We start from the raw sequence: 25,878 nt of genomic DNA on the forward strand, positions 1-25,878 counted from the left end.
ATTCTTGACACCATCAAGCCAAAACTTCTTGTATTTGCTGCTTTTGCCAGAGCGAAGCAGAAACGACATAGCAAGGCTCTACACATTTGCTACGACGTGGTTGTAACAGCGAAAGTGGAACTCTTAGAGTATGTCTGCTGTCACTGATAGGGAGACGCAATACGCCGCGAATACGCAAGTTCTTCAAGCGATAAGGGACATTTCAAATTATTATTTTCCTAAAAGCATATATTTTCATGTCTTATTTCTCCACCCAATAAACAGCTAATCTTAAAAGCCCATTATACGATAACACATCGACCAATATTTGCGAACAAACGCGGCTCGGGATATCGCTCGCCGTCAGTTACGGTGACACCTCGCCGTCAGAGGGCGATAGTGTGTTGTGTACACATTATATGTACAGCATGGCGTCTGTTTGTGACAGGGAGGGACTAATAGAAAAATGATAACGGTATAACTATGACGCTTATGCTATGGTAACTAAATGTTACAGTAATATTTAGCCTAATGGGAAGCAGAGATTAAGTCTGAGGTGTTACACGCAAGGTCAAATAATGCAATGCGATGAGAGATTTTTTGTAGTAATAAATAAAACATATTTATTGTAAGTGCTCGTGCTGATCAAGTAAAAGTGCTGGTTGAGGATATTGTCAATGGTAAGTGTGTCAATGGTCTGACTATAAAACTGATGACTATAGAGCTGACTGACTATAGAACTGACTGACTATAGAGCTGACTGACTATAGAGCTGACTGACTATAGAGCCGAAGACCGTCCATAACGGAGAAGAAAAAGTAGGAAAGTGGTCTCTGGACTCCGGCACTTTCATCTGCAGCTAACCAAGCAACCAAGAAAGCCCTGAAATGAGAAAGAGAGCTTAGCTAAAAAAGCTGTAGTAATGGTACAATGCAGAGCAACGCTGCGTGGTGACAATATTTGTAAGCGCCGAATAAGTAACCTAAGGTATACATATATAAAATTTTGTCGACCGTCCGTCCGGCCGGATGCCGCTGTCAGCGACGGCAAATATGGCGGCTTCCGTCCTACACAGCTAATGCGGCGACGAAAACGTGTATTAATTCGTCACTCCGCGGGTAGTCTGCTAGACAAATGATTCGTTTATAACCATATCTCTTCGAAAAATGGTATTAGTACGACAACTGACCTCCTCGGTCCAACCAAATTAATTACTGAATGTCCGTGAATTTCTCACGGGAAATATTCTTTTTCCTGGAATGAAATATCCTATGTCCTCTCTTCTTTCTTAACTACAAATATAAAAATCTCAAGAAACTTGGTTGAGTAGATAAAGTGTGAAGACATCACAAACGTGTTTGTCGTGTTTATTATAGAAGTTAGGATCAAATATTATAATAAATCCAACAAATGGCTCGCTAAGAACTATAATTTTTAGAAATTTCATACCATACTATCAATATTACATTTGCGAACAGTTTCAGTCTCATTACAATGCCACGACAACCTCAATGTGCACTGAACTTTATAGCATTGTTATGTTACTTTGAATTTTCTTTCAGCAAGAGCACAGTCTGTTTAAGAGAAAAAAATAACTGGGGGTGCTGTGTCCACTTGGCTGGCAATATTTATAAACCAATCTGACCATGCGATTTGTTATTGCACTCACAATAAATTTTAGTTTTCTATAATCTACAACTGTTACTATTTTCTACTACCTATAGGTAAACTGTACTATATAGGGAATTAAATTGAGTAAGCACTAAGCTAAACACAGTCGAAATATCGAACAGTCGAACCCTCGGCACATAAGTTGAACCAAGAGATAAAAGTGTTATTTATGGGATTTTCCGTGGTTACCCGCGAAATTCATAAATAATAACAAAAAACTTTTTTTCTAATACTTTCATCACTAAACCTGCGCTGACGGCCGCCATTTTGGTTCAAGTTATGTACGACGAGGATTGTATTTCTAGAAACATTCTAAATTTCTCCGATAGCAGAACAATACCATAATAATACTAAATACACAATACTAATGATAAAAATGAATGTCTTCTCCCCAAACATGGTTCGGTTCATTTGATTATCGATATAAGTGACAATAATGGCTGCCAATTGTTTATTTATACCAGACTCCGATAACGAGTCTGTATGACGCCTAAATAAATACAGACCATTCTGTGTTTACCGACGGCAGACGTGGCAAGTCTACTAATATAATGTAAATATCTGACGCGTTTATTAAATAGGCACAGTTATAGCTGTATACATTGTATTGTTGTAGCAATAAAGTTTCAAATTCAAAATTATATTCTCGATATATCACTTATTGAAGCCAAATATAACTAGGCCTACTGCCAACTTTCAAAGCGCTGCTGAAGAAGAAGCGACGCAACAAACTTCACCGCAGCGTTTTGTCTAAAGAGTCTTATAATTTTCTGTACACGTACGTATAATTTTTGCATCGATTCTGAAAGTAATCTTTCGAATAAAGTACAGCTTTCGGGGTTTTAGCTAGTTTAATTCATGGCTGTAGCAAATTTTTCTCTATATTTAAAAATTGTACTTAGATGTCGTAAGAAAAATAAAATCATTGATTTAAACACTCATTCTATTTTCGTAAAACCAGGCATTGTGCAAAATTTATCTCCAGGGATTGTCGTAAAATTTCAGCCTTGCTGGAGTCCCGAAGGAAAACTCTTTGTAAAATTTAAACCTGTTCACAGAAGCTTGATGAGTTGTTTCATCTGTTATTATTTTGGTGATAAAATGAAATAAATGAAGAATTATTTTTATTCACAAATTATTTTAGGTACAATAAATAAATATGTTACCACCGTGTGGTAATCGTTACTACACTATTTCTCCGATTGGATATCCTGAATTCGATTCTGGTTCGTCTTTTTAATTTTTATGTTATCACATGAACGAATCTGCTTGCTAGCGTCCTCGACCAGAAAATAATAAATGAGAATCATACCCACAAAAGTAAAACATATGAAGCGACTCTAATAAAACACAGATTTCTATTATAAACATCCGAGTCTGTGTGTTTACCGATGAGACATGACAGCACACAATACAAGAACACGCCACAACCTTATTACAGAGAAATATACTATTACCAAAAAGTACCTAAGCACCCAAAATTATTCTGTATGAGTTGAATTGTTTATTTAATTGTGGTACAGCCAGCATCTAAACGTGGCACGTCCGTGTTTATCGACGCGTGACGCGACGTCATCGGTGTGGCACGGTCGCGCGGCAAACACGCTGTGTTATGAGTGAAGCGAGCGGGTACAGGTGGAACGCGCCATCTGTTCGTACACATCACCGCTTTTATTTTAACTATAGGAAGTGTTTCACATATTGACAATTTGTTTTGTTGTCAGTAGACAGTCTGTTGATTTAGGTTACACTTTGTACCAAATGCAATGCATATAATATAGTCTTTTTATAATAACTTTTTGATAGGGTAATTCTACTAATAATAAATGTTAGAGTTTGGACATATAACGGTAAGTGTACTTGATTCTAAATCACGCAAACACTCTGCTGAACGAGTTTTTATGAAATTGGGTATAACTTAAAATTGCACATAAAATACTTTTTTACCAAAATTGTAAAACGAGCACAGCCCCAGGGTGCAGCCAGTACTGTAACATTTTAGAGCTACAGAACAGAAAATGATAGTATACTTGCATATATAGGCTATGCCCAGTAGTGTGCAGAAAAGGACTGAAAAGGCAATAAAGATACTATATTGTTAATCCTAATTTATTAGTAAATTAGTAAATGCGAGTAGTTTTCCAAAAATTACGTAATAATTAAAAATGAAAAATTTGAAAAAATTGACTCAAAATACCACATTTTCCCGACACTGTGCAACCCGCTCGGCACGTCCCGGGAATTCGATACATTGACGGATGCGCGGCGTGGTGTTGTACACGCCTACATTTATTGGCTTTTATTAGCATTTTCCTTGATGTCGAGGTGTTTACCCAGAGAATATATATTTATCACCCACTAGTTAGGCTTTGGGACTTCTGTGAAAATTATTTTTCGTATCCGGTGTGTGTGGTCCTTCCGTAGAATAGGATAGTGTATGAGGCGAATAAAAAAGACTTAGTAACTGACAAGCAACAACAGCATTCCCAAGGAGGACTGAAGTAAAATTACTTCTGTATCTAAAGTTTAAAGTTTTCTTTTCACGCTGACCTCATGCTTCGTGGTGTCACTGCCCCGGATGAAACTTAGATACACGAGAAAAAGAGAGGGAAACAGAGATGTTACTAAATTCTCACGATAGGGTGGCACACAGCTAGTTAACATACAATATTCATCTCTTCAAGGCGAATTGGCGAAACGTTACAAATTCAGTGCAACATCTCGCTCCCAGCGTTCGTAGAAGTAGGTCGCGGCGCGCCATAAATCCCTTGCTCGGTTTACGACGCCGGTAATGGCCGCTGCCTAATCTGGACAATTGCGATGGAGCTCGATATACGACAGCCTGGATAATGACGTCATTGCTCCATAAACCAGCTTTTATTGCCTATATTGCTTTTAAAATCTTATTGCGCAGCCTACAAAATATACTCTTTGCTCCTATAAGCCGGTTCTTAAGCGAAGCATGAGCTTAAATGAGAAAAAATATGCATAGAGAAAGAAAGAAAGAAAACATTTATTTGCCAATAACATGAGTACAAATAGTCATAATGAATTAGACCTACACGTTTTACCGAATATAGGTATGCAAATATAAATAAATAAAGAGGAGCATGCTATCCACTACAAATTCAAAACATAAAAAGAATTATAATGTAAGTACTTATACTAGCCCTAAATTCTATCCGAGTCTATCATTAAAGAAATCATTTAAAGTATAATAACATTTATCAGTTAATAAAGACTTGAGGTGCTTTTTAAATAGATTTAAATTTAAGCTTTTATATTGATTTGGAATTTTGTTGTAAATTTTCGGTGCCATACATACTATGCTATTACCGAGTAAAGCAGTTATGATGGGTACATGCATAATCGATAGATATCTCGATGATTCCTCAATACAACGTCAGCTAGACGAGGGAATAAATGAGCATTGGTTTTCACAAATGTTTGTTTGTACAGGGTTAAAAGAATAAAAACACTGCAATCTTCAATACAATGCTTTATCTATGGCAATAATAATAGTAACAGATTAAACTAAATAGGAAATTTAATGTAATAATGGGACTACGTAAAAATATGAACCAAATAAAAAAAAATTGCGGTGATTTTACAACCACCGCCTGCTGTACGTCAACGCTCTTTGAAAATGCTTTTGTTGTCTATAAGCTTCATTAATTAATTTTATTTATTTATTTCATCATCTTACTACTACCATTACAGTTACAAACTATTGCGATAGTGCAGCTTAAATATTCTGTACATTCTGTAACATATTATATATAAACTTACTCGTGTGAATTCACTCAGTGTGCAAGCGAATAATTATGAGATTAGTGTGCGCAGCGGCCGTGTCATAGGAGCCTCCCGTAACCTTATTAATGCTTTTTATTCCTTGATCACCTCATACGACATCCTCGGGAGGGCGGATATTTTAGGTACCACACGCCGCTCAGGACATAACTCATTTTCAGTGCTTACTTTCTCAAGTCTCGATTTATGGTAAAGATTCACTACAGTCTGTGTACGAGCGAAAATTCTCGTTGAAAACTTTATATGTCGTATTCCCTCTGTGGCCATTTAGCTGCCCCTGTTTGCTGTGCTCTGGAACGTATTTACAACGATTTTCATGGTTATTTCATTTGATTTTATAAACGAGGGCCTGTTAGTTCTAGGGTTGTGTGCTACTTATATTCCAAAGTTTAACATACTCATCCACTATATGCCGCAAAGTGATATTAAGCGGACCATGGACCCGGGCAACTGGGCTGAGGATGCAGTCAGGAAAATCACCTTCGATAAGAGAGAGACCTAAGAACTTTTAATTTATCAGTTGGCTGATAATAACTGAGTGATCAGATATTCTTGATCAGATCGACTTGGCCATCGCATGATTAGATTGTTTAGTATGTATCTATAAGAAATTAATGGTTGACCAAACTAGAACAGATGGGAGTTAGAGGTCTAGCGTTAAAACTATTCTCTAGCTACCTAACAAACAGAAAGCAGCGTGTTAAGATAGGCCAGTGGATCAGTGATGAACTACCTGTAACTTATGGGGTCCCCCAGGGCAGCGTCCTTGGCCCCACGCTGTTTCTAGTTTATATTAATGGTCTGTGCGATTTGCAATTACCTGGCTGTCAAATTTTAACGTACGCCGATGATACAGCTCTCTTTTTTAGTGGTTCTTCGTGGCAGGATGTTTTTACTAAAGCCCAAAATGGATTTGATGCTGTATGTTCGTGGCTACAGGCTAATTCGTTGACTATTAACGTCAGTAAAACCAAACTCTTAACCCATGCACTTAGAACTGATTTCCTCCCCCACGATTCATACACCATCAAAGCCCATTCGTGTGCTGGTATATCACCTTCGTGTTGCTGTCCGGCGATAGAGAGAGCTTGTGGCATCAAATACTTAGGCGTTATCGTTGATCGGACACTTAATTTTAAACCGCATATAGACATCCTTGTTGGCAGGCTGCGTAAACTGGTTTATGTATTTAGGAATCTGCGACGCGTAGCTGACTTCAAAACAGTTCGAATGGTTTATTATGCTCTTTGCCAGTCTATAATAGAATATTGTATTAAATCATGGGGTGGTGCCGCTAAATGTCATATCCTTGAATTAGAGAGAACACAACGGTTGCTTCTTAAGGTTGGACTCGGTTTACCCTACCTGTATCCTACTGTAGAACTTTACAGGAAGTGGGATGTTTTGACCGTTAGACAAACTTTCATTCTCCAAATTATTCTTCTGCAACACTCCCAACTAGTGTTTAATCGAGACCTTTTGAACCGCCGTAGAGCAGACATTGTGTGTCAAAACCAAGCTTTCCGTACCATTCGTATGCATAACTTCTTTCCTTTTCTTGGCCCATTTCTCTATAACCATCTTAATAAAACTCTAACTATCTACCCATTGCCAAAATACAGTTGTAAGGGTACTGTATCCAACTATTTAAAAACCCTTAATTATGATGACACTGAAAAGCTTCTTACTCCATTAAAATAATATACTGACTGATCTTCAATTTAATTCCAAATTGTAACTCAATGTTTTCGTTTTTCTGTACTGCAAAGATCTAAGTTTGAACATATAGTTATACATTAATTTATTTTATTCATTTATTTCATCTATTTATTCAGCTATTTACTACACTCAACATTATTATTATTATTTTTACCACTACATCCACGAAATACACCCCGTCCGCACACTCACACTCACACACACACACACACACAACACTACTCCTCGTTCTTATATAACCGAGTTTGTAACAAAGTAACTTAAAATATTTTCTTGTTTAAGTAAGTTTTGATTCTCATATGTTCTGGCACATCAACTAGTCAATCATTATCCAAACTAGCATACTTTAGTTTTCTACTCGAACTTTGTGTGTTTCTTGGTGATCTGTATTACAAGTTTCTTTGAAACTTATCTCGGACACCATTCTCTCACAATTTCTAGCATTAAGGAAACTGTTCTTAGTTTTAAGGATAATACCTCTTGTAAAAATTGTGTGAGATGAATAAAGATATTATATTATTATTATTATTATTATTATTTGTATTTTTATATTTCACTCAAAATTAATTTTGAGGAGTTTTATTGGATACGCGAGCTCGTGGCCAAACGTAACCAATTGAAAAGAAGAAAGAAATTAAGAGTCTGAAGAAAGAAATTTGCGAACTATACGACAAGTGTTTAGTATAACTGCTTTTTGTAGTAGGGTGAAAGTTAATGGATGTATATCTAATATATTGAGACTAGTGTGTAAGGATGTGGGTATGACACCAGTGGACGAAATTATTATAGGGATAGTTTTAACGATTCCTGCACGCCATTGTGTTTTAATTTCTATTGCTAAATCAGTATATTTGGTCAACTTATCTGTATACGTGGAGCTGAGGTTGTGGGTGTTAGGAATGGCTATATCAATCAGATAAACTGTTTTGTTTCGTTTGTCGTGTAATGTTATGTCTGGTCTATTATGATGAATAGTTTTATCTGTTATTATAGTTCTATCCCAATACAATTTATAGTTAGGGGAATCCAAAACAGTTTGAGGTGAATATTTGTAATACGCAGTTTTATCCTTTATTAAATCGTATTTACTTGCGAAATACTGGTGAATAATGGCCGCAACCTGGTCGTGTCGGTGTTTATAATCCGTTTGTGTTATTGATCTACATGCTCCTGTTATGTGTTGGATGGTTTCCGGACTACTGTGGCAATGACGGCAGTTATCATTTTGGGTGTCTTTAATTATGTGCTTCCTATAGTTTTTAGTATCTATGATTTGGTCTTGTATAGCCAACATAAAACCCTCCGTCTCTGGGAACAACTCTCCTCGCTTGAGCCAGGCGTTTGACGCAGCCTTGTCAACATTAGGGTTCATCAAATCGAGGCGATGTCGGCCATGCAGAGATTTTTGGGTCCAAGTATCTATTTTCTGTTGTGTTGTGGTGATTATTTCCTTCTTTTGTGGAGACGAGTCTTTCAAATTAAGGGGTGTCAGTCTGTTGTCAGCTTGTATAATTGACGTTATTAAAGGTGATGTTTGTGTATTGTGATAAAAGAACGACCGTAGAGCTGTTATTTGTTTATTATGAAGGTTTTGTATGTCAATAATCCCTCTCCCACCTTCATATTTGGGTAGTGTTAATCTTTGGATACAAGATCTTGGGTGATGTTTCCGGTATTTAGTTAAAAGGGTGTTAATATTCCGTTGTAGGTTCTTCAAATCACTTTGAGACCAGTTAATGATACCAAAGGAGTACGTTAGTATGGGGATAGCAAATGTGTTTATAGCTTTTATTGTATTACGGGCATTTAAATGGGTATTGAAAATTTTATGGAGTCTAGACTGAAAATCACTCGTTAACTTAAATTTGGTTTCTTTTTGGTGAATTTGTTGTGTTTGTTGGTAGCCAAGATATTTGTATCCTACGGTTTGGTCAACTGGGTCTATTTGTTCTTTATTTTGTAGTATGTAAGTATTGTGTTCTATTTTTCCTTTGTATACTGATTGAATTTTGCATTTATCAATTCCAAATTCCATTCGGATATCTGATGAGAATGTTTCTGTTATATGTGCTAAAGTATGTATATCGTCTAATGAACTGGCAAATAGCTTAATGTCGTCCATGTACATTAAATGAGACAAGGTATGATTGACGTTACTGGATTTTATCTCAAAACCTTTATTACTATCCTTAAGGAGGTTGGAGAGTGGGTTTAAGGCCAGGCAGAACCAAAGTGGACTTAGTGCGTCACCTTGAAATATTCCTCTACGTATATTGATAGGTTCAGTCTCAATGGTTATGTTATTATTAGTAAGTACTAGTTTCGTATTCCAGTGTTGCATTATGGATTTCAAAAAGTTGATAACGATAGGATGTATTTTGTAATGTTTAAGAATATAAACTAGCCATGTGTGAGGTACCGTGTCATATGCCTTTTTATAGTCAATAAACATAGAGTAAATACTTCGTTTTCTGGTTAATGCTTGTTTAGTTGCAACGGCATCTATAATTAACTGTTCTTTGCAGCCTCGGCTACCTCTACAACATCCCTTCTGCTCTTCTGAAAGAATATTATTATTTCGGATGTGTGTATAAATGATTTCATTAATACATGATGTAATTATTTTATAAAGGGTCTGTAAACAAGTTATTGGACGATATTTTGCTGGGTTTGTTGGGTCTGTTGCATCTTTAGGTAGCATGTAGGTAATACCTTGGGTCAAATATAATGGTATAGAATCTGGTGATTGTATAAATTGGTTAATATGTGTTAGTAAGAATGGATGTATGAAAGTAAGTTTTTTATACCAGTAGTTATGTATTTTATCGGTTCCAGTAGCTTTCCAATTGTGTGTTTTAGAAATAACCAATTTCAAGGTCTCTATAGGGATATTTTCAAATTCCATGTCTTGTGAAGTTATAGTGTGTTCCTTGTCTTTTTCTATCCAACTATTGTCTTTATGTTCGACCGGGTTTGCCCAGATTTTTGACCAAAATGAGTGAAGTGCTTCTGGTTGGGGGGTCTCCTTGGTCACACTGGTTTGTGGTTGTGAAAGTAACCTGTAGAAGCTCTTTTCGTTTGTTGTGAATTGTTTATTCTGTTGTTTTCTTATTGTTGTCTGTCTGTACCTTCGTAATCGACTAGCTGCTGTATTAATTTTTTGCTTAATGGTATCTAAGAAGTGGGATAATTCTGTGTTCTGATTTTCGTGTTGTGAATGTATAAGATGATCTCGTTTTATTTTTTCTATGTGTTTTTGAAGTTCCCAGCCACGGTTTCCGTTAATATATTCTGTCAATCTTCCTGCTTTAACCCTGAGATCTTTAATTTTTCCTTCTAATCGTTTTTCCCATTTCGGTTTATTATGCTCTAATTTTCGTTTAAATGATGTGTCACTTATTTTTGAACCATTAAGTTTTGCTGAAGTATATGCTGCTGAATAAATAGCAGTCTGCAGTGTTAGAAAATCCGATTCAGTAGTTATATATTTGGGAAGTATATTATTGTTTAGTATTGATACTATAGCTGCAAATTTTTTGGAGGGTCTCTGTTTAGGAATTTGTGGTCGATCTAAGGGATCAGTTTCTATATACTTGTCAAATACAGTTTTAAAAGTTTCATCTAGCAGAGCTTCGGATTCTGATGGCATGTAATAGTTTATTTCTAATGTGTTATGTAACTGGTTTTCTTGTGTAGAGTTTATTAAATGTTCTCTTTGCTCATCATGGGTTGAGATAGAAGTGTTATGAAATAAAGATGGTAGTGTATTAGTCAAGACATTATCATTTGTGTGGAAAGTTGTATGTGAGTTGTGTAGTACAACATCGCGAGCTACTTTATCTCTAATTTCTTGTAATTTCTCATCACTTAAAAGTTTGTTCTTCACTATTACTCTTCGTTGGTCAGCTATTCTTTGTTCCGACACGTGACTAATTTCTGGGTGCTTTGCTATAACTGTTCGGTGTAAACATTGCCTATAACCCGTGATATTTGTTTCGAGCTCAGTTATTGTATAATACGTAGTCATGATGGTTTCATTTACTTCATCTGGCCATCTCATTCGTTGGCTTTCAGTTTGTGATGTAGTTGGTGGCGGGTGTGAGGTGCTGGGTTGTGTATTTGTTAAGTATTGTTCGACTTCGTGGCGTATTTCATTAATTCTCTCATCCGATAATAGCTTTGTACGCGTTATTGCTCTACGTTGATCTCCAACACGCTGTCTACTAACTTGAAACTCTGGAAATTGTTGGCTAAATTTTTCGTATAATGCTGGTAAGTAGTTGCGTTTATTGGTAGTTTCCAAAGAAGTAATAGTTAGATAAGTACGCATTATGAATTCATTCATATCATTGGTCCATTTTTTGCGTATTCGAGGACCAGCTGTGGCGGGTGCAGGTGAATTGGCCAGAGTAGCCTCCCGCACAACATCCCAGCTGGGTTGAAGAGATGACATAGAATTAAGTGAAGTTGGCGAAGGAAGTTCTCTACTCAAATAAGATGGTGGCGAAGAAGGAAGAGATGGAAAAAGAGATGAAGGTGATGAAGGAGACGATTGTGGATGAGTGTCGGCTGTAGTCAATTGTTCGAGGGGAGCCCGCCTGCTCAGCCCCCCGTCGCCAATGGTTCGCATACTGTGGCACTCAGCATCGGCTCCAAGTGCGCCCCGGCGACCCCCGGGCAGCGGCCGCAAATTATACTTCTTCTTATTACTGTTCTCCATATTTATAAATGGGTAAAGGTGGATAGTAGGAGAGGAAAGTTGGGTTCGTTGGTTAGGAAATGGCATTGGCTTTGATGACATAAGCTTAAAAGTTCTTCCATAACATGTACGGGTGTACTGTGCACCTATTGGGTTCTGATGATAAAGCCCCCTAGTCCTTATCATTTCCTGTAAGCCCCCCCACCACGACAAGGTGAACCCTCGGGGGGGTTATTATTATTATATTAATGGTCCTGAAATTTAAATGGCGAACAAAAATATTAGTGAATTGGTTGCACTAGATCCCGTCTCCACTTCTCGGTTTATTGACAAGTTAAATGCCCCCAGAGCCATGTTGGAATTCATTATGTCATGTTGAGCCGCTTGGAAAAATTACACATTCGTTTTGGAGACGAGAGTTTCAATCGCGTGGGGCGCCATAGACTAAACAATCTAATATAATATGTATTACTTGTAAGATACATTGTGTTTTCATGCGATGGCCAAGTCGATCTATTTATTTAAAACCTAAAAGATTTTTCATATTGATATGATAATAACTTGCGTAATAACTTAAGACAGAAGGTCCCTTAAGGGGCTAAATAAATTAATCGACTTGGTAACATGGATCTCACAACTTTTTACGGTAGAAAAACTGAACTGCGAGACTTGGGTTTTTTACAGCATGTTTTTAATGGCATCTCACTTCTTTTTGTAGTCATAAATCGAATTTGTATGGAAAGTAGTTTTTTTTTTCAGATTTCAACTTAAAATATGTAGAAATATGAAAAAAACCTATGGGAATGTTCAATTTCATGGGCTGAACACACCCTTCCAATGGAAAGGGTGTGTGTTCAGCCCATGAAATTCATCATGAAAATCATTGTACCTGTATAATGATACAGGTACAATGATTCATTAACTGCAAATGTAACTTTGTAATTTTCTATATGGGATTACAAAGTTATTAATGCTGTTGGTGTATCTAGAACATTAATTGTATTCAACTAAACACTAATTGTATTCTAAATTTGAAGCTTCTATGTCTGCTGGAAGTGCCTTAGACTTTTGATGATCGGTCAGTGAGTGAGTGAGTTCAAATTGAATGAAATTTGAAATTTACAGTGTTTATACAATAATACCTTAATTACTGAAAATGAATGCTTCCTGTTTTATCCACAACAAAGTTATTGGGGTTCGAAATTGGCCTGAATTGCTTCGAGAAAAGGATGGTACGGCTGTGCCTACTTTTTTGCTCGACTTGCGGGAGCACTGCCGTGCCCCCCGAACGGAAAATATCGAAGCAGAGTCACGTCGCATCACCAGTCAATAAATATGACCTTAGTTTCGTTTATAAATCGAGGTTCGACCTTTCGATCTCTGGATATAAATCCCGGAGGAAATGAGGGTTCCAAAGGTTAGCTGTTGTAATGTTGTTTCAGCGAATGAAGTCGGTATTGAAATTTGATGGTCTCCCCATTTATATTTACGACGATATTTTTTGAATATGAGAGCAAAGATTTTATATATTTTTGCTCAGTTTTGGAAACATCGCAATAACAAAAAATATTCTATACTAGCTGCGCTTTGAGGTTTTGCTCCTGTAGAAACTTCGGGATAAAAGTACCCTTTGTGTTATTCCATGTAATAAATATTGCGAAAATATTAATAACTAGATGATGCCCGGGGCTTCGCTCCCGTGGGAATTTTGAGACAAAATATAGCCTATAACAATCTTGGATAATGGACCTTTCTAATGACGAAAGAATTTTTTAAATCGGGGGCCTCGATCATCCTCAAACATACAAACTTACAAAACACTTACAGCTCTTTATAATAATAGTATAGATAATAGTGAAATAAAATGTTGGTATAATATTAGTAGAATTTAGCAACATCATACCTAGTTGAGACCTACGAGACGTTACGTGAAATGAGTATCGCCTGAAAAAGTTAATTGCCAAATCTAAAATAGTTTTGAAAATTATTTATATCACAAGCATTGATAATGTTAAGTTGATATGGAAATTATTCGTTAGTAACATGCAATTTGTTGACTTTCCTCACAGAATGAATTGTTTCAAACAAAATTATACGTAATGCTCATATAGCTTCTTGAATTAGCTTTGTTTTTGCGTCCCGTTCGAAAACGACTGCTATGTCGAGGCTCTGGGAGTCGCACAGTCTATATACAGCTCCTATTCTCTATCAACGACTTGCCAACGCCTCTAAACTTAGCCTGGCCCGAACTGCGCTTATTAAGAGCAGTGTACACTGAAGGAAAATAATTAGAAATAGAGGATCCAAGAAGAAATGGATGAATTGCATCAAAGAAGGAAGAATAAGAAGGCACCGTCCAGTGGAATGGCAAGTGACAGAGTTCAATGAAGGAGTTAACATACTGTTCCGACCACACGTGAGTGGGAAAAAAATCAAGAAGACACTGGCGGTAATAATCCAGTTTAAACTGGTTTCTCTTTTATACGGTTCTGTACCTCAAAAGTTAAAAACGGAACCCTTATAGGATTACTTTGTTGACTTGTAACTTGTAAAAAATTACACTTGCAAGTCAACACGATCAAAATATATGAGCATACCTACATTTACCTGTACTATGATATTCTCATAAAACCCAATCCACTTGTAAAAATACCTTAATCATCATCGCTAACTTCTCAACAAAATGTCATATTTCCCATCGGAAGAAGAACCATACTGTGTGTACCAGCACTGCAGCTATGTCGGTCGAGTTATTATTTTATAAGCGGCAACTCGCTCCTACCCAATTTACGCCTGGGGGAACGTAAGGGATGGACTCAAAACAACAATCGTTTTCCTTTCAAACGCTCTTAAATTTCCACCACGCTCTTACTACTCAGTCATTATGATCTATTTCAGTGTAATTTACAGTTATTTGATGGTACATTTATCGTGGTTTTGGTGCAATGTCGCGTGGACAAGATCACGCTTGGAGTTCGTTAAGTTCTATTTATTGGTGGGGTCGTATTTACTCGGCGTCTTCTAAACATTTGCGACGTTTATTTTAGTAATGGCGGGATTTCGCCTTTGATTACTCTCGTGTGTTATTGGCTTTAAAATTGACTTCATTTTTCTGTATTTTGCGGATCGGAACGTGAGCTCTGGAGCTCTGATAGTGTGGGATCTCGTTATGAATGTCTGAAATATTTGCCGCAGTCGAGAAATTGAGGTGGAAAAATTCACGATTCGAATTTAGTTATGCCTTAGTCGATATTTTGTCTTTTTTACCTCTGGCGTTATATGCAGCGAGAACTCTCACATGAGGATTGGTAATCTTTCAGAATTATTTTCTTCGAGACTACGATACAAAATTTTTAATAACGGGGAGTGTCTACTCACATCCTTTTTCCTAAACAATATGTCGAACACAAATACAATTTTACAAGCTGCGGTTACCCCTTTCCATCAAGTATGTCGACAGCTTTTTAGATAAAAAATCCCTTTTGTTTGCTACAAAATCGTACATGCTCGTTCTTCAACTTAAAATACAGTATAATACCATAGTTTAACTAAACGTCCATCACCTAAATAACGGCTAACTATGCTCGCAACGTGTATTCGCTGCTAATGGCACATTTAGGCAACAGGAACACAACAGCTAAGATAGAATGGCGCCCGTAAACATTGTACTAGGGTTCACTGTCGCGATCGGAGTGAGACATCGCCCAGGAGCGTGGAATGCTATGGAGTTGCAATAAATTATTGTGATTATTTAGTTTTAATATGGTAGTGTCCAATTTTACTTACTGTATCTATTTGTCTTGTTGCTCGGAGTCGGATTGCCAAGTTCCAGTGGTCACGTTTGACTGTAAAAAATATAAACGTGAAATAAAAAAGGGCAAATAAGTTCAATAAAAATATTAAGATTGTTATGTCGTAGTAAAAACAATAATTTTGATTTTGGATAAACTATTTATCTATTAAACATACTGAGATCTTAACACGTAATTTTTAAATATAGAAAGTAAACACCAAAGGATGCTTGGAAATAAGTATAAGAATAAAACGTATTTTTGTAAATTTAAAATAAGTTCGTAATATAAAAAGACTAGCTGCGCCCCGAGGCTTCGCTCCTGTGGGAATTTCGCGACGAAAACTACCCATACGTATCCAGTTTACAACTTCTCACATTACATTTTTCATAATAGGTATCAAATTCATGTGAATAAAAAAAGTATTTTCTCCAATCGTATCCTTGCTCCCCACACATTACAGGAATAAATGGTTTCCTTTGATGTCGGCACACGTCTGACCCGCGATAGGCGATTCCACGTGAAATTGACGGCTGTTTACAACCGACGCGCGAACGAGCGGGGGAAATTCAAACAATACTTGCAAAAGCTTTGTTAATATTTTTTTCAATTTTCTGGTTGGATGCATTAGGTATTGAATTAAAATAAAAATAGTCAAAAAAACTTTTATCACGGCAGGAATACTTCTACATTTAGAGTTATTTCTGCTTTAACCGAAAATTTTAAACAATATATTTATGTATTACTAGCTTTTGCCCGCGACATCGCCCACGTAAATTTCCCACGGTAACATTTAATTTCCGTGATGAAAGGCACCCTATGTTACTTTCGTATTTATAATATTAGTTAGGATAGGATTAGGATATTATTTGAGATCGAAAAACTGAACAAATCTGAAATTTATTTCAGGTTTGTGTCACCTTAGTACTAAGCTAGCAATTACGAGCGGAAACTGTTCGGCGTTCAGAACTCAAAGGCTGAAATTGAAACGCAGTCATCAATCTGTTGCTAAGCCTGCCACGGCAGTCGTCGCACGAACAGCGGCTGCTGATCTTAATCCGACCGACCTTAATGTGACAAGTGACTGGTTCTACACCTGATTATTATGACGCAATGCATACAGGTTTCATGACCGATTTTGATGCTGCTCTTCTGCTTTATAGGTAAGACGAGTATACTCAAATTTACATTATACTGGAACCTACATAATAATATCCAATAGGTATAACACAATAATACTTTTTGCACAAATTGGTGATATAGTATGACAAAGTAGTACATTAGTATAAATTAATACAAAATTTAAAATCACATACACGTCCTAATTATTTGGAGACATTGTGTAAATGGCGGCCTTATCGCTGTAAACATATACCCAAATTTCAGATTTGATTATTTTAAATACCTACATACTTCTTTTAAATAATATATGCATTGACCTTGAATATTGAAAATGATTTGGTTTGTGCGCGTCGAGGGAATTTATATCGTTTTGATAGATTTCTTAATGCTCCAGTGTCTATAGCATGCAAGTAATACTAGGAAATATTTTATCTGTTATCATTTAGGGTGCACTCAAGTGCACAGTCAAGGGCAAAGTGTATCGGTGCAACTCAATCTTGATTTCAAAAAAATATATTTTCGGTGCCCAAGCCAATATAATTTTTAACTTGATTCCAATTTGATGTTTTTTTTTACCTTTTAGACATAATCATAATCCGTTAAATTTTGTTTAATTTGGTTTTAGTGTGCGTAAAGAACTTGTATTAAAAGTCTTGTATTAAAATACAAGTTTACTTATTTAGAATTCCGCTGCTCTGCTCGAAATCTATGAGGCCAAATTGGAAGGTCTCAGTAGCTATCAATCTGTTGCTAAGCCCAAAGCATTGACAGTCATCCGACTTAGCAGGCGTTGGTGATTGCAATACAGCAGATGTGACAAGTCACTGGCTCTGAAACAAGCCGACTTCAAGCAAATCAACGACATATATTTGTCATGTTGATAATTGGTTGTTTTTGGAAATATTGTGGAAAAAGAATGAGCAATATATTCGCTATAATCCCATATCATGTATAATAGATTGTTGATATAATAATATTTCAATATAAAAATGTAATTTGAAAATAAATTGAGCCAATTCAATGTAGTCTTTATTGAACTGATTCCATAACTGGTCTGTTTTTTTAATCTGACTATCTGCAACATCGTAAAAAGTTTAAAGATACGCAGTTGATGAAGTGGGTCAGCTGCCAACCTAGTGGAATCGGAACTCCATTACGGTAATGCCGATGGGCGCCAAAAATGGCAAGTCTTGGCCGCGACACAACACGGCCACGGCGGCGGCTGAGTCTTACCATAGTAACAGTAACAGTAGGACAACATCAAAGGGTTGAGGGTTCTGATTTTGGAAGCAAAAAACTGCAAATTATTCGTTAGCGTTACCCGAGTTTATGTATTAGTCGTCGCATGATGCTGAAATAAATGTGTTATATCGCCAACTTAAATTTAATTAATTTTGATGGGCGCAGAAAATGGCAAGTCTGGTCAGAATATGACGACTACGGCAGGGTCTTACCATAGCAAAGCAACATTAACAGTAGGACAACATCGTCGATATCACTAGGTAATGTCGATGCCGAAAAAGTCTTGACCGTACCACGACACGTCGACGCTGTCTGAGTTTTGACATAGCAACATTAACAGTAGGACCACATAATGGTAAATCTGCTAAGTACACCTACAAAACAATGTTCAATGTTCGTCTTGACTCATTAACCCGTCGATCTCGTAGAATCGAGACACAATAATAGAGAAACAATTGTTTGACCGGCGCATTTGCACCGTTTAATTATTTAAATTAAAAAATAATAATATCGGTTTCGCTAGAACATTATCATTATGCATGACCTATATTTGTTTTAAGCACATGGCACATGAAAATTTAAAAGTTGGCCTACCAACATTGTTTGAGCTACGTCCCCGGTCGCCAAGATTAATGGTTAGTCCCCCCTGCGCCCCTGCTCGCTCTTTGCATCAATCACTTAGCCCTTTGATGTATTATTTACTTGGGAAAGTTATTTCTGTGTCTCCTTGTTTTTGAAGGGAGCGCAAATATTTTTCAAGACCATCTGTCATTACGGCGCCTTTCTGATCGAGGGTGTATCGCGTTTGACACTTTATCGCTGTATATTAATGTTCTGACGTTTTTCTGTTTCTATACAGAAATATTTGAATTATATATTCGAATCAAAAACTTTACAACGTAAAGAAAATAAAGGACAAAATCAAAGATACCTTAACTTTGTAATGAATTTAACAAAAAATAACTATCTCAATATATTTGCAGATATTTTATAATACAATCATAATCGAGCTTGCTTAGATCGCACATGACCATAATATGTATCAAATTTGCTTATTTGTGACGTAGTGAAAATGTTAGTCAAAATTAAATCATTTATTCAGAAATTAGATCTTTAGGCACTTTTTCACGTCAAATTCAAGTAAGATACAAATTCAATAACACAGTATAATGTGTGGGTATGAAGCCTCATCAAAGTATTATCTCAACATTATTTCAACAAAAATTTTATATCAACAATTCTGTAATTATACAACCCTAAAAAAATTTAATTATATAATGCCAAATCTATCCAATCTATCCATCAAACACAGAATTCTTTTTTGATAGCCAAAGAAAACACACGTCATAATTCACACATCATCATAGAGATGGCTTGCTTCAGGGAGTTTTCTTTCCCTCCCTAAAAGATTGTTGAAAAATGATCCCCGTCATATGCACCCCCTGCACCCTTTGTGCCGTGCATCCCGACAAGGTCGCATCGCTGCTTCTCTGATTTATCGCTCGGATATGAATATATTCACGTATGAGTTACTGAATATTGTGTATTGTGAGCTTAAATAACGAATAAATCTTTTTCGTTCCAAACAGAGGTTGTTTTCCTAAAGAGGATTTTTTATGGCATGATGCCATTCTGTATGCTCGTTTGTGACAATGGATGAATAATTTTTTTTTTTTACTTTTTTTCCTTTTGCATATTTTTCAATTAATTGTTCGCCACGAACTTAGACACAATAAATTTTTACAAAATTAAGAGTATTTCAAAACCGACTTAACCGATTTGATGCCCCACTAATTTAAAAATTCTATTGACAGATCGTACATACCTTTTAATTTTCATCAAAATCAGACTAACGGTTCGAAAGTTATCGCAACATACATACAAAAAATGTATTTTGGCCCCAAGTAGAATTGTAGACCTCGCTTCGGTCGCTCGGTCAATAAATGACTTTTCGGGTCGTGTTACTACGATATTTAATATCGAAAAGTGAATGTTTAAAACTAGTTTGTACAATTTGAGAATGCGTTGATATTCCAATCAACTTACTGGTTGATTGTATATCAACATTAGACTTTATCGACAAGAGTATTTATTATTTATGCCTTATAGCTTTTTTTATAAGACACAGAAATTAAACCTGACGAACTTGAACGTTGACTATCCGTAATTCTTGCATGTTCAAAGTTTCTGGTCGTAATTATGAAACTATTCGTTGTAATGAAAAAAAAATTCAAATATCTAAGTTATATTTTACTACATTTTAATATCAAAGTTCATCTATGAATGGATGCAATCTATTTTGGTTCAAATTAAAGTGATCTGAAAAAAGATTATATTATAAGCAAATTTCAAGAAAGCTGTGGGAGTCGTTCAAAATTAGTGGCTCCAATATTCCGATCCCCTCAGACGTAAACCTAAGGGTGGGTTGCACCAGACAATTTTGACGTTAAATTTAACTTTCGCAAAAAACGCAAAATACGCCATATACGTTTAAACGTCAGCAGCGCAGGTCAACGTCAACGTCAAAGTTAACTGGTGCAACTCGCCATTACTGTGACTTTGTGCCATTACAAAATATCTACTACAGGGTATTTTTTTTAATTTTTATCAAAACAAAATGCTAGACACATTTTCTCATCTGAATTATTTTTCTCAACAGAGATCGTTAAAAAATGTTGTTTGTTAATTGAAATTTTAAAAAGGTTTGCTCCAAGTTAAATTCTTGTAATCAAATCATTTTTGTCATTCTTAAACGGTATCTAGACATATTTATGTACGATCTAGATATTTCTTAAATTTCCAAAAAGTTTTCAGAACAACTTATCACTCTATTACTGGATGGCAACAAAGATGATATGCTTATTTTGCGAAAAACAAAGTAATTTTATTTTTAATCAAGACAGGGCCGCATTTCGGAGTGAAGGGGGTGCGGGGCGCCGCTCCCGGGGGCGAAATTTTCTCCTTTGCGGGTATTCTTATAAGGGATGAAGTTACGGATGAGTCCAATACTCGTATTTGGGTGTTATGTTCGCCGGGGGATACACAAATTGGGAAGTACAATTTTTATTTACATTTTATGTTTGTTGTTCAAAATTGTTCTGTTTTTACGGTGGAGTGATTCAATAATGCTCTGCAAAGGCAAGGAAAAATTTGTTTCTTATTGTGCAAGAGGAAAATATCGAGTGGAAAATGCCATTTATCCACATCACCACAAGTGATCCACCTCAAGAGATTTTGTCACAGACACAAAGGTATTGTTGACTAATGTTGCACTATCTAGGAAACTCCTACATCTTTCTCCATATGTATACAAAATTTTAAGAAGATTGTTTAAAAAAATCCAAACCAAAAATGTCTACTTACGAGTACATTTATCACAAAAAAATTGAAAGTAGAAAATTTTATCGAGAAATTACTTATATTTAGTATTTCTAATTAATATCATTATATATCCACCCATACAGACTAGGAGTCAAACTAATAGATTTATTCATATCGAAAGATGTGTCTTTCGATATGAATAAATCTATTAGTTTGACTCCTAGTGTATGTTGTGTGCAACATACAATTTAAAATAAAATGAAATCTCTAAAATACCTTTATTTTAATGATTTCATTAAAATTAATGATTTCATTTGTGTTCGTATACAGTGAACATAACTATAAATCAGGTGCCGCAGTGATATTCGTGGCCAGTATATCAGTGTATATTCTACTCAAGATAGCACTGGTTTTCAGACAACACAGAACTGCTTTCCTTAACAAAGTTATCTACGGAATACGGAATATCGCTTATCCACCGCGACACAAGCAATGTAAATTGATATCTAATCCTGGCATGTAACCAATTTTGCAGTTTACGCGCTACAAGCGAGTTATGTTATGTATGTGTACAAGCGTCTTAGCATATTAGCATTATGGATCAGCCGGGAAACATTCGCAACTATGACTAAACGTAAACGACTGGCACAGTCTTAAAATTCGACCAATCATTTGATCAAAAGTGAGAAATGATATAAAATCTTGCAAATTTAATTGACTAATAGCTAAACCCTAATCCTAATTTAATAATCTCACTAATAAAAGTTTTTTGAAATCTTAAAATATTTTTCATTCAAATCGGCGTTATATAAATAAATTTACTCGTATATAATACATTTACTTCATACATTTAAGACATATATATATTTATATTAATTTGCGTGTGGAATTACAGTCTAGACTTTGCCTTTAGCGCTGCATGTCTAAAGAGGATATATAACTATATAAAGCTAGCTTACTCTCTCAGGACCATAGTATTGCAAAGTGTAATATAACATGGGTATTAAATTTGGCTGGTTAATTCTAAGAAAATCAATTCGCTGGAACGTGTTTGTTTAGGTTACATATTGTTTGTTCACGTGTAGTTTTGTATTACTTTTGTGAAACAGTTCAATTTGTCGATGTGTGAATAGTGTTCAATGTATATTTGTATATTCTGTATATTTAATAAACCACAAAGACGCTCATAATAAAAAGATGGAACTGGATTCAATAATATAAATTGTAACATTTTTTTTTATTTGACGACCTCAGTGGCCTATCGGTCACCAACCCAGACTATACTGGGGATCCTGGGTTCGACCCTGGTCAGGTCAACATAGAAAATGAAATTTTCAGATTGACCTGGGTTTTGGATATTTATCTATAAATGAATATCTACAAATATATCTTATAAAATATAGTATCGTTGAGTTAGTAACCCATAACACAAGTCTTGAACTTACTTTGGGGCCAACTCAATCTGTGTGATTTGTCCTTATATATTTATATTTAACTAAATATTTAACCAAAAATATTTGAACTGTGGCATATGGTCCCGCTCCAGAGTAGGACAACAACCTCGCGTGGATTGATACTACCAGTAGTATCACGGTAAGGGGTAAGGAGATACGGCAATAAGCGTATTATAAAGACAAACATTTAGCTTCACACAGGTATATTCACAAGCCAATGTATACAATAATGATACACAATGGAGCTGATGGTATTACACTCGTTAAAATGTAAATACAGGCTTCACCAATACCTGAATATCAAAAGTATAAAGTGTGAACATCACATAAAATAGAAACGCAGAATATGATATTGATACAAATCGTGGGTTTAACCTTCATTTGAAGTATTCGGAGCATTCGAGGAAAAACAAAGGCTTAACGAGGGAGGGTCACGCGATCGGTACATTTTTGGAAAAAAAGTGAAATCGTAAAGTGAGCATTTAGGAGGCACACAGATTACTTAAGGCTAATATTTGTGAACAAATATCTGAGCATTACTGTTTTGTATTGGTTCGTGGTTCCGCCCTATAATAGAACCATTTCATATACTACCGTGATTACGTACGTGGCGGCTAAGGATTCCTATGCTAGATAGGCAACAACAGCCCATGGCTGGTTAATGTCAGACAGGCAGCCAGTTGTAAAATCACAGCCGTATCTTCAAAATTTTTACGTTATTTTTTACTAACGTAAAGCGTAAATAGGCTTAACGACATCATAGCTATTATACATCGATGGATTGTTATGAAATTTGTTACACGGATAGAATATAACCTGGAATAACACATAGGGTACTCTTATCCCGAAAATTGTTTTGAGGCTTGTAAAAAAAAGGATTTATTAAGTCTGTAAGTAGAGGAGCCTTAACTGCGCTGGGAATCATTCCGACATCAATAACTCGTTAAAGAATTAAGTTATTTTTAATAATAACTTCATTCTTGGATCCGTATTCGAGTTCCGTAGATGGGCTCAGTTTGGAAGGAAGCCAGTGAGGCATTTACTTGATTTGAGTTTGAGTCAACACGCTAGTGATTTCGAAGTGACAATCAACGTTACTCAGTTGACTAGGCTTCACCCTTGTTATTTACCTACTTAATTACTCTATAATTGAAATTTCCTCATGAATCACTTCGTTTACTCTCCAACATTTGGTTGAAGGTTTCCGAACCTATGACTTTACCAATATCATACGAGGCCAATATTCGATCCCTACGATTTAATGCCTGTATTGACAAATTATAAAAAGAATGAAGTTCTGTCAAAGATAACTTTTATTTTTGTTATTTTTCTTTTATTTCTATGTGGTTTTATTTGTATTTATAGAATATTAATATTATTATTTGTTTTACTGAATAAACAAACAGCTTATAAAAAATCCCGATCTTAACATTTCCAGACTTTGATTTCTTGTCCTCTCCTTAATTCTTGGTCCGTTTTTATCATAATAAATATTGATGTAAGTCAAATATTTATTTATATGCAGTAAGTACCACTAGTTAGATTACTACCCCTTGCTCATACGGAGAAGAAGCGTCTCATGTCTTAATAAACAGCTATGCCGAGACAAGCTTAACCCGTATGCATTGTGGAGTGCCTCTGATATGAATAGCCTCGAGAGGAACACGTGTCGACTAATGGCTACACGCGACAACCCTTGTACTGGAGTCTATTACTGTTAGCTTTGTTGCTTAGTTTTGATCTTCCAATTAAACTTTTGGAGTATTTGAAAATACTAATAAATGTATTGACACTCAACTACTTTATAGGCAAACTTAATGGAATGATTTGCCATTGCCTTCTTCATTTCATACACCAGATGATGAATTTATCAATCAGTGTGCAGGTTTTCTCACGTCAATGAAAACTCAACCACCACTTGTTTCCTTTTTCTGCTTTGCAAGTACGAATAATTAACTAGTTTTTACTTTTGTCTTTACTTAACATTAGTGTATACATTGACATTATCAGAAATCTAGAGTCCATTATTACACATACAGGAAATTCGATAACACAGAGGTATTTACTGCGTGTAACGTCCGGCCAAGCTGACGCTCCCAATGTTGTCCTACACTGCCCCACATTCCAGTATTCTTGGAGATAGATACACGTAGGCAAATGGCCTTTTCAGATCGCTCATCTGTCAATATTCATATGTTTTTAAATCCCTTAAATCTTCAAAACTTCTAATTTACTAGATATTTACAAGCGAATTAGTCAGCGCAGAATATCCAAAAGTCGTCTTTCATCGCCTTTCGACATGATTTCAAACAAACTTTCACACGCCATTATAGTATTTTGGGGATTAATAAAAAAAAGTAGCCTATGTTTGAACGGGTGTCTTTAACTACATGCATACCAAACATTTCATTAAAATCAGTTTTGAAGTTTGGCCGCGAAAGCAAAACAGACAGACATTTATAATTTTTCAAACTGTTTTCAATAAAATATTTACGTTGAGCACCATTTTGTACGAGTTCTCTTGGTACGAGTTTTCAATCATCCATTGGGCCCCCCGGCCAATGGCAATCGTTAATTATTTTTTTAAATTAAACTTTATGCAGCTACTAAAAAATATTGCACAAAATATAATCTGAAAATGTAAAATAGACGGACTTAGCGTTATATAACAGTCAACCTTTGGGTCATACAGAGAACTATATGATTACGTTTATATACTTACATAGAATGCTCTTCTTGAAGACTTCCGGATTTTCCTTCACCTTTCATCACTCCCGCGGTACCTGGAACGACCATAACAGCGGCTAAGAAAAAAACGCAAATTTATTAATGTTCCTCGATTTTGCATTTCGGTTGTTTGTAATTATTAATTACTAGCAGCCCCACCCGGCTTCACTCTGATAAAAACATAATAAGGTATTCACCGAAACCTCACTCCTCCAGGACACACACTATCCATTGGTAAAAATCCGTGCAGTAGTATTTGAATTTATCACAAACAGACAGACGGGGCAGAAGACTTTGTTTTGTTATACGTATAAGTTTTGTTGCAATAAAGAATATTGTAATT

The 25,878-nt window shown here is 35.8% G+C and overlaps 1 protein-coding gene across 2 annotated transcripts in view; it reads right to left on the minus strand.

Annotated features, from left to right (window-relative positions):
- Positions 1–25,878, minus strand: part of LOC128676095 (lachesin-like) — a 260,345-nt gene that overhangs the window by 186,370 nt on the left and 48,097 nt on the right. Inside the window, exons 2-3 of one of the 2 annotated variants that reach the window (XM_053756039.2) lie at positions 25,531–25,591; positions 15,665–15,723 (exon numbers count right to left, since the gene is read on the minus strand). The gene's annotated coding sequence lies outside the window, so the exon portion shown is untranslated. The remainder of the gene's footprint in view (positions 1–15,664; positions 15,724–25,530; positions 25,592–25,878) is intronic. The other variant, XM_053756040.1, reaches the window with a different exon arrangement.

The sequence above is a fragment of the Plodia interpunctella genome, chromosome 15 (assembly GCF_027563975.2).
Source record: "Plodia interpunctella isolate USDA-ARS_2022_Savannah chromosome 15, ilPloInte3.2, whole genome shotgun sequence".
Taxonomy (NCBI): Eukaryota; Metazoa; Arthropoda; class Insecta; order Lepidoptera; family Pyralidae; genus Plodia; species Plodia interpunctella.